Source organism: Sarcophilus harrisii, chromosome 3 (assembly GCF_902635505.1).
Source record: "Sarcophilus harrisii chromosome 3, mSarHar1.11, whole genome shotgun sequence".
NCBI classification, from domain to species: Eukaryota; Metazoa; Chordata; class Mammalia; order Dasyuromorphia; family Dasyuridae; genus Sarcophilus; species Sarcophilus harrisii.
The window spans coordinates 554738223-554746351 of NC_045428.1; positions in this window are offsets into that span (position 1 = coordinate 554738223).

The window sequence follows — 8129 nt, forward strand, 5'->3', positions numbered from 1 at the left end:
GATACATGGCTCCTTTAACAGTCAACATATCTTGCAGGAACTTGGCTGAGTTTCTAAAAAACATTTGAGGGGAGCAATTGGGAGGTGGACCAACCTCCTAGAGCTCACAATCTTTTCTGGCTTATAGCTTGCCTTCCTGTTCTTCAGTTCTCAGGATTTAATTGGATAGCTGTTCAAATATGTTTCTTTAGAAGGGACGATACTTTCTTTAGGCATGGGAGTCACCTAGAAGATATGACAGCTTATATCTGGATCTATACAGAGAAATGGAAGAACTTCTAATCCATATTAATTCATTCATTCAGCCTTAAGTTCTTATATATTGATAGTATAAGCCATTGAAACTTTATGGGTAAATAGTGTGTATGTGTGTGTGTGTGTGTGTGTGTGTGTGTGTATTTCATTTGGTGGAACATATAACAAATGCATATATATAATATAACAAGAACAGAGCAAAAATTAATAAGGGCTAGCTAGTGCAGAAAAATATCTTTGCACAGAAGGAGATTTAAACAAAAAGTCATTCCAATAGTGATTAGTATCAGATGTTACTGAAAGACCTCCATTAATTTCCCAGAAATTATATGAGTTGGTATTTGATGTTCATTAAGAGCTCTTTGATTATTCTCTATAAGAAGAAGTCAGAATAGAGATCAAAGGTTCTAGAGGCAGGTATATACAAGGTAGAAGCAATGATTAGGTGCTCAAGACAAAATAACATCATCCACTATGTCAGGGGAAATGTATAAATCATCACCCTGCCAGTGGAAAAAATTAACATTCTGTGTACAACCAGCAAAGGAGGCTACTTGCCCTACAGAATTTAACTCAGTTTGATCACTGGACACTAAACAAATAGACTGAGCAGATACTTCATATAACATAGAAAAATTAGATATGGAGCATAAAGTAAGATCACAGAGATTAGAGGAATAGTTAAGCAGACCAACTGCCATCTGTTGCATGACCATTCTGCATACAAGTCCATAATCTCAATTTGTGCAATCAACTTTTTTTAAAATTTTTTATTTAATAGCCTTTTATTTACAGGATATATGCATGGGTAACTTTACAGCATTAACAATTGCCAAACCTCTTGTTCCAATTTTTCACCTCTTACTCCCCCCCCCCCCCCCTCCCCTAGATGGCAGGATGACCAGTAGATGTTAAATATATTAAAATATAAATTAGATACACAATAAGTATACATGACCAAAACGTTATTTTGCTGTACAAAAAGAATCAGACTCTGAAATATTGTACAATTAGCTTGTGAAGGAAATCAAAAATGCAGGTGTGCATAAATATAGGGATTGGGAATTCAATGTAATGGTTTTTAGTCATCTCCCAGAGTTCTTTTTCTGGGTATAGCTAGTTCAGTTCATTACTGCTCCATTAGAAATGATTTGGTTGATCTCGTTGCTGAGGATGGCCTGGTCCATCAGAACTGGTCATCATATAGTATTGTTGTTGAAGTATATAATGATCTCCTGGTCCTGCTCATTTCACTCAGCATCAGTTCGTGTAAGTCTCTCCAGGCCTTTCTGAAATCATCCTGTTGGTCATTTCTTACAGAACAGTAATATTCCATAATTTTCATATACCACAATTTATTCAGCCATTCTCCAACTGATGGACATCCATTCAGTTTCCAGTTTCTAGCCACTACAAAAAGGGCTGCCACAAACATTCGTGCACATACAGGTCCCTTTCCCTTCTTTATAATCTCTTTGGGATATAATCCCAGTAGTAACACTGCTGGATCAAAGGGTATGCACAGTTTGATAACTTTTTGAGCATAGTTCCAAACTACTCTCCAAAATGGTTGGATTCGTTCACAACTCCACCAACAATGAATCAATGTCCCAGTTTTCCCACATCCCCTCCAACAATCATCATTATTTTTTCCTGTCATCTTAGCCAATCTGACAGGTGTGTAGTGGTATCTTAGAGTTGTCTTAATTTGCATTTCTCTGATTAATAATGACTTGGAGCATCTTTTCATATGACTAGAAATAGTTTCAATTTCTTCATCTGAGAATTGTCTGTTCATATCCTTTGACCATTTTTCAATTGGAGAATGGCTTGATTTTTTATAAATTAGAGTTAATTCTCTATATATTTTGGAAATGAGGCCTTTATCAGAACCTTTGACTGTAAAAATATTTTCCCAGTTTATTGCTTCCCTTCTAATCTTGTCTGCATTAGTTTTGTTTGTACAAAAACTTTTCAGTTTGGTATAATCGAAATTTTCTATTTTGTGATCAGTAATGATCTCTAGTTCTGCTTTGGTCATAAAGACCTTCCCCTTCCACAGGTCTGAGAGGTAAACTATCCTATGTTCCTCTAATTTATTAATAATTTCATTCTTTATGCCTAGGTCATGAACCCATTTTGACCTTAACTTGGTGTACGGCGTTAAGTATGGATCAATGCCTAGTTTCTGCCATATTAGTTTCCAATTTTCCCAGCAATTTTTATCAAACAGTAAGTTCTTATCCCAAAAGCTGGGATCTTTGGGTTTGTCAAAGACTAGGTTGCTATATTTGTTGACTGTTTTATCCCTTGAACCTAATCTATTCCACTGATCAACTAATCTATTCCTTAGCCAATACCAAATAGTTTTGGTAACTGCTGCTCTATAATATAATTTTAGATCTGGTACAGCTAAGCCACCATCATTTGATTTTTTTTTCATTAATTCCCTTGAAATTCTTGACCTTTTGTTTTTCCATATGAACTTTGTTGTTATTTTTTCTAGGTCATTAAAATAGTTTTTTGGGAGTCTGATTGGTATAGCGCTAAATAAATAGATTAGTTTAGGTAATATTGTCATCTTTATTATATTTGCTCGCCCTATCCAAGAGCATTTAATATTTTTCCAATTGGTTAGATCAGACTTAATTTGTGTGAAAAGTGGTCTGTAATTTTGCTCATAAAGTTTCTGATTTTCCCTTGGCAGATAGATCCCTAAATATTTTATATTATCAGTAGTTACTTTAAATGGAATTTCTCTTTGTAACTCTGACTGTTGGATTTTGTTAGTGATATATAAGAATGCTGATGACTTATGTGGGTTTATTTTATAACCAGCAACTTTGCTAAAGTTGTGGATTATTTCTAATAACTTTTTAGCAGAATCTCTGGGGTTCTCTAAGTATACCATCAAGTCATCGGCAAAGAGTGATAATTTGGTTTCCTCATTGCCTATTCTTATTCCTTTAATCTCTTTCTCAGCTCTTATTGCTAAAGCTAGCGTTTCTAATACAATATTAAATAGTAACGGTGAAAGTGGACAACCTTGTTTCACTCCAGATCTTATTGGGAATGGTTGCAGTTTGTCTCCATTACATATGATGCTTACTGATGGTTTTAAATAGATGCTGCTGATTATTTTAAGGAAAAGTCCATTTATTTCTATACTCTCAAGTGTTTTTAATAGGAATGGATGTTGGATTTTATCAAATGCTTTTTCTGCATCTATTGAGATGATCATATGGTTTTTGTTAATTTGGTTGTTAACATGGCCAATTATATTGATAGTTTTCCTAATATTGAACCAGCCCTGCATTCCTGGTATAAATCCTACTTGATCATAGTGTATTATCTTGGAGATGATTTTCTGTAGTCTTTTTGCTAATATCTTATTTAAGATTTTAGCATCAATATTCATTAGGGAGATTGGTCTATAATTTTCTTGTGCAATCAACTAAAGCATGAGTAACATTATTCAAATTTACATAGTGTCCATTAATATGAGGCAAAATAAAAGTGTAAAACAAAAGGAATAACATGGAAGGTACAAATCACTATAGCAAATCTGATTTCATGTGTTATCATGCCCACGCATAAAATACTATCACACTTATGATCTTGTGGTAGATGATCCAAAAACATCTTACATCATGACTGTGGGTTCCCCTGTGTTAATATTCTCTGTGCATTTTTTCTTTGTAGTGTTATTGATATCTCATAGGGAGCACTGTGTTCAATTGAACAATAAGGACAGGTTAATATCAAATTGAAGACTGGCTAGAGTGGAGACAAAGATTTGTAGGACACCTCTCAGACTGGCTAAGATGACAGGAAAAGATAACGATAAATGCTGGAGGAGATGTGAGAAAACTGGGACACACTAATGCATTGGTGGTGGAATTGTGAACTGATCAACCATTCTGGAGAGTAATTTGGAGGTATGCCCAAAGGACTATCAAACTGTGCATACCCTTTGATCCCCAGTGCCACTATTGGGTCTGAATCCTAAAGAGATCATAAAACAGAGGAAAGGACCCACATGTGCAAAAATGTTTATGGCATTTCTGATTTCCTTCTCAAGTTAATTTTCCTTTATTTCTAAATCAGATTTTTCTTATGCAGCAAAATAACTGTATGGACATGTATACATATATTGTATTTAATATATACTTTAACATATTTAACATGTATTGGTCAACCTACCATCTGGGGGAGGCGGTGAGGGGAAGGAGGGGAAAAGTTGGAACAGAAGGTTTTGCAAGGGTCAGTGCTGAAAAATTACCAGTGCATATATCTTGTAAATAAAAAGCTATGATTAAAAAAATGTTTATGGCAGCCCTTTTTGTAGAGGCAAGAAACTGGAAACCGAGTAGATGCCCATCAGTTGGAGAATGGCTGAATAAATTGTGGTATATGAATGTCATGGAATAATATTGTTCTGTAAGAAATGACCAGCAGGATGATTTCAGAGGCCTGGAGAGACTTACATGAACTGATGCTGAGGGAAATGAGCAGAACCAGGCAACATAAAGATTATACGAAGATCAATTCTGATGAACATGGCTCTTCTCAACAACAAGATGATTCAAACCAGTTCCAATATCTTGTGATGAAGAAAACCATCTACACCCAGAGAGAGGATTGTGGGAACTGAACATGGATCACAACATAGCATTTTCACTTTTTTTGATTATTTGCTTGCATTTTGTTTTCTCATTTTTTTCCTTTTTGATATGATTTTTCTTGTACAGCAAGATAATTGTAGAAATATGTATAGAACTGCACATGTTTAACATATACTGGATTACTTACCATGTTGGGGAAGGGAGGGAGAAAAAAAATTGGAACACAAGGTTTTGCAAGGGTGGATGTTGAAAACTATGCATGTTTAGAAAATAAAAAGCTTTTTAAAAATAAAGGTTCATAGAAACTGTTCTTGGTAATCAAGAGTGCGTTGGTATGGCAGGATCGTTGTGGGCAGCCATCATACATTTATGGTCAAAGCTTGAGCCACATTCTGTCCAGCACTTCAGAGTCTGCTAGGGTCTCAAGGTCCTCCAAATTCACTATGGCCAAACCAATTCCTACCCCACCAAGGAGGATATCATATCATGCTTTCTTTATCTTGTTATAGGTTAAAGGGGAGGAAAACTAATATTAAAGTGTAGTACATATTTCCACATATTTTGAGTTACCTTAAAACAACTTTTGAGTACTCTTACTATAGAGTGTGACATCTATTGTCGTGGCAGGTTCCTTTATACCAGTTTGATATAGTCTACCCCTATGTCTTGATTCTCTATCACCAAAGCATTGGTGCAGATTAGAAAGAGATCTGGGGAAGTTCTATCTATAAATATTTCTTTTGTATTGTTATTTATAATCCATTGTGAACAGTTCTAGAGAACAGTCAGAATAGTATTTTATTGTCCAGATGGAAAGGAAAAACATTTCGTGCAAATCGAAATGTTAACCATGGTTTGCATGGTCAGATTTATAGAGAATTAACCTTGAAGTACAACTCATGGCGGGGTAGGGCACTGTTTTCCACATTATAGCCTCATTGATAGATAAATTACAGGGATGATTCCAAGGGTAGCTATAGGTATCCTGTTGCCAGCCTTGTGGAGTGCTTCTCCATCTTAATTGTACAATTGTGCAAGCAATTGTACTCCTTGGGCCCAGGAATAGTTTATTTGAACTGTCATCAACATCCACAGTTCTGCAAAGCACTTCATTCATATAAAAAGACACAGGTTAATGAGAACATATAAAGCATTGTCTCCTAAATAACAGATTAATATCATTTTTTTCCCTTGGCCACAATTTCTGCAGCCTTTGGTCTATCAGTGGGTTTACTCCTGATTCACACTTTGTAAACTATTCTCAGATCAGTGGAACCAAAGCCTCCAGTTCTCAATTCAGAAGATTCAAGCTTCTTAGTCTTAGTTCATTCAATATTTAAACAAGGGATGATAACTAATTTTGCAATTCTTTCCCCTTCAACTGTATGAAAAGGCTCAGGGCCTAAATTTTCTAATACTATTTTAATTTCTTCAACATAATCAGAATCAATTACCCCTCCTAGTACATGTATTCCTAAAATAGCTAGACTTGATCAGGGTAAAATTTGTCCACAGTACCCAGATGAAATCTTCATCCTTCTTCCAGTATTGCAAACTTTAATTTGCTAGGGATTAATCCACAAATCCTCTAATGTATATAAATCCTATCTAGCTGACCTAGTGGTGCCTTGATATGGTTCAAGAGCTCGGGGTCTAAAGCCCACCATTTCACTGTCCAGATAACAGTGGCCTGGACTCTTATTTGCAAATCTGAAGTCATTATTCTTGATAAGGGGGTTCCTTTCCCCAAAGATCTATTATTTAGTTGTTGCAGAGCTTCAAACAAATTGTCTTTCCAACTATGATAAAATATTTTATCTAATTTCTTCAATTTTTCTTTTAATAGTCCATTCATTTTTTCAATCAATCCTGCAGCTTGTGTATAATAAGGAATACAATAAATCTACTGTGTTATGTTGTTTACAATATAAGTCTATTTTTTTACTTTTGAAGTGTGATCCATTGTCACTCTGTATTTGCATAGGGGATCCATAATATAAAGTTATGATATATGAAGTCCTGCAGGTATTTTGTTGGATAGCTTGCTTGTATGGACAGGCTATTAGCACCCTTGAATAAATGTCAATATAAATATAAGCAAATTGACATCTGTTGCTAGCTGGGAGGGGTCGAATATAGTCAATTTGACAAATTTGAGCAGGGACAGTTCCTCTTCCTAACTCTCCCACAATAGTCGTAGGGATCCTTTTTTCTTTAAATAGCTGGCATAGCTCACAACTGTCAGTCACTTGTCTCAATAAGGAAATAGGTATGGAGACTCCTCTATCTAATGATGGCTCAGGTTAGTGGTAGGAGGAGGGTGATTTCTAGGTTGAATAGGAAGAATGTAATGGCAACAAGGAAGAATTTTATTGAGAATGGAAGACGGGCAGAGCCTAAGGGGTCAAACCCACATTTGTAAGGGCTAGATTTTTCTAGGTATACCACCTATGTATAGCTTGTGGGCCTGGGTGTCCAGCAGTGTGTAGAGCCACTGAGCCAGAGCTCCCTCATCCTCACCTATCCGTATCACATCTTTCTGGCATGCCTTAGCAATTTTTGCAAGGTCATCCCCTTTTGCATTGCACTCATGTTCTTTGCTGTTTCTCAATTGCACAAGCATCTACATGAAATACTAAAATATGAGTATTCTGTGCAATACCTCATATATCAACCCAAATTTCCTTTCTCCTTACTTCCTTTTCCATGAATTTCCCAGGTTTTGGAATGTCACATTGGCATCCAAGTGGTAAGTCCATTTGCTACAGCCCGGTAGTAAGTAAAGATGTGACATTGGTCTCTTTTTTCTTGTTTTAGGGTCTAATCAACCACTACTAATTCAGCCCACTGACTACTGCCTCCTTTCATATGCTTTCTAATACAATTTCACTATTTGTATTGTAAATCATAGCTTTCCAGTGTCTAATTTATCTGAAATATTTAGCAGTGCCATCAGACCGCAAATTAGTCTTTCCCTTGAGGTAAGTGCAGAGTCATTCCCCTTAATGCCCATGCCAATTATATATTCAGGGATGATAAGGATAACCACTGAATATTCCTTTTCTGTTAATTGTCCAATTTTCAATTTTATTTTAACCCGTAGGGCAGATATTGCCTTCCCACCCAACCGTGTTATAGTGACTGCGGTCCTGATCTTAAATTTAGTGAGATTCCCATATATGAACATAGCCTCTGCCCCAGCTTTAGTAGTGGTAGTAGAGACATTTTTCCAATATATGACAAGTTTAG